The sequence below is a fragment of the Apteryx mantelli genome, unplaced genomic scaffold (genome assembly GCF_036417845.1).
Source record: "Apteryx mantelli isolate bAptMan1 unplaced genomic scaffold, bAptMan1.hap1 HAP1_SCAFFOLD_63, whole genome shotgun sequence".
NCBI lineage: Eukaryota > Metazoa > Chordata > Aves > Apterygiformes > Apterygidae > Apteryx > Apteryx mantelli.
In genome coordinates, this window is record NW_027118792.1 from 77501 (window position 1) to 80000 (window position 2500).

Below are 2500 nucleotides of genomic sequence, written 5' to 3' on the forward strand. Positions count from 1 at the left end.
CCGTCGCGCCAGGCCACGCGAGGCGACGGGTCGTGCCCGAGCGGGCGGCCCAAACCACGGCTCTCCTCCCGGGCGCAGCTGCCGCCGGGCGCCGGGTTACTGAGGGAAACCCCGGGCCCCGGGAGGAGGACGAGGTCGTGGCGGCGGGTGTCGGGCGCACCCCGCGGGCGGACGCTCCGCCGAGGGGCGCCGGAGCCGGCTGGCGGGTGCCGGGTTTCCCCTCCGCGTCCCGTCTCGCTGCTGCCGCCGAGGCTGCCGCCGTCGCCGCGAGGCGGCGGCGGCCCGGCGGCGGGCGGCGGCGGGGGAGGCACCCCCGCGGGGATTTCAGGTCGTTTCCCTCACCCCAGGGCCAGGTACCTAGCGTCCGCGCTCCTCCTGCCCCCCCTCGGTGACCCACCCGTGTGGTCCCGTGTGCCAGCTCGCTCCTCCCGGGCGCCGCGCCGTGAGCGCCGCACCGGCCGTGCCCTCCCGCCCTTTCCGCTTTCCCTTTCTCTCCCCCCCCCCACCGCTCCAGCCGCCCCGCGCCGTGCCGCGGGGACCGTGCTGCGAGCGGGCCGGGCGGGGGGGGGGGGCGGGGTGGCGGGAGGAGCGGAGGGCCTCCGGCCACCGCGGCCGCCGGTAGCCGCCCCGGGTAGGGATGGCCATGGGCCCCGGGCTCCGGGCCCGAGGGTTCTCGGCGGGAGAGCCGGGCGGGGGTTTAAAGACTCGGGCGGCCCGATGCGACCCGGGGGGCAGCCGGGTGTGCTGCCGGAGGGCCGGGGGGCCGGCGCGCGCGGGCGCCGTGCCCCCCCATGCCAGCCGGCGCGCCCCGCGCTCGCCCTGCGGGCAGCCGGGACGGAGAGGGGTACCCTGCCCCCTCTCTCCGCGGTCTGGTCTCGGCGGAGGGACGCCGCGCGGTCGGCTGGCGCCGGCCTGCCTCGAACGCGTGACCCCGGCGCGAGCGCGTGCTCTCGCCGGGACGGTGAGCCCCCACCCACCGCGGGTGGTGCGGACGCCGCGCCTCGGCGCGATCCGCTCTCCTCCCTGGCCGGGGCTCTCGGTCTGCCGCCGTGGCCGCTGGCGGCGGCGCCCTACCCGCCGGCACTCCGCCATCCGGCGCGCCTGCCTCGCTCTGCCCAACCCGGCTTCGCCGGGCGGCGGGCGGGCGGCAGGCGGGCGGCGGGGGCGGCCCCCCCCGTTCTCCGCGTGGAGACGGGGAGAGCGGGCGCCGTCCCCGTCCGTCCCGCCTTGCCCGCCCGCCCGCCGCCGGGCGTCTGTCCGCGGAAGGGACGGGAGAGCGCGTGGTGTCGTCCGGGAGGCTGTGTGTGCGCGCGCGCGGGCGTGGGCGCCGCCTCGGGGCCACGGCGGAGCCGGAGGCCGGCGAGGCGAGCGAGGAGCTGGGGAGCGCGGGGCCGGTGGGCCGCGGGCGCGCGGGCAGCGGGCGGTGCCGCTGCCGGTGGCGGCCGGGCTCCGACGCTGGGGGTCCGCGGGGAGCCGCCCCCTCCCCCAGCGTCCCCGAGGCAGGCGGCGCGGCCGGCGCGCTGCTCCCCGCCGGGCCGGGCCGAGCCTGGGCGCCTGGGCCGGACTCGAAGCGAGCAAAGGGTTGTCCCAGGTCGGGAGCGAGGGCTCCCCGCCCTTCTCGTTCGGGTTTTCCTTTTCCCTTTTTCCCCCCCCCACTCTGTGCTCGTACGGTCAGCGGGGCGAGCCCCTCTCTCTGGCTCTCGGCCGTCCCTCGCTCAGCAGCCGGCGTCGGCGTGAGGAGGGAGGCGGAGCGGAGGGGGGGCCCTCAGGGGCTGCCGAAGGCTGCCCGGTCCCCCCGCGCGCGCGGCGGGGACCGAAACCGAGACAACTCTTAGCGGTGGATCACTCGGCTCGTGCGTCGATGAAGAACGCAGCTAGCTGCGAGAATTAATGTGAATTGCAGGACACATTGATCATCGACACTTCGAACGCACTTGCGGCCCCGGGTTCCTCCCGGGGCTACGCCTGTCTGAGCGTCGCTTGGCGGTCAATCGTCACCCCCGCTGTCGCGTTGGCGCAGCGGTGCCGCCCCTCGGGGGGGGCGCGTGGGGGGGCGGGGGAGGCGCGGCGGCGCCGGCGGCGGCGGTGCGCGGCGGCCTCGGCGGCGGAGAGTCGGCGGCGGAGCCGGGACCCCGGTGCGTGCACCGGCGGCCCCGGTCTTCCTGCCCGCCGGGCTCCGGCGCCGGGCCGCCCGCAGCGGCCGCGGCCGGCGTGCCTTGCCGCGCCTGTGCCCGCCCTCCTCGCCCTCCGAGCGCGGTGGCCACCGCTGCGCGGCGCGCGCCGTGCGGGGTGGCGCGGCTGGGGCGCCTCGCAGGCCCGTGCCCCGGGGAGAGGGTGCCTCCTCTTCCCCGCGCGGCCGGGCCTTCGTCCCCCTAAGTGCAGACTCGGGGAAACCCCCCGCTCCCGGAGCGCCCGCTTCGCGGAGTTCGTCCCGCTGGGGCCCCCCCCCCAGGTCGGGTGGGTTGCGGTGGCCCGGCGCGCCTCGTCGCCGCCGCCCGCC

General features: G+C 79.6%; 1 non-coding gene across 1 annotated transcript; it reads left to right on the forward strand.

The window, feature by feature from the left end:
* Positions 1-1826: 1826 nt before the first annotated feature.
* LOC136996703 (5.8S ribosomal RNA) lies at positions 1827-1979 on the forward strand. Its single transcript, XR_010887667.1, has one exon. It is a non-coding gene; the product is annotated as a 5.8S ribosomal RNA (ribosomal RNA).
* Positions 1980-2500: the final 521 nt, after the last annotated feature.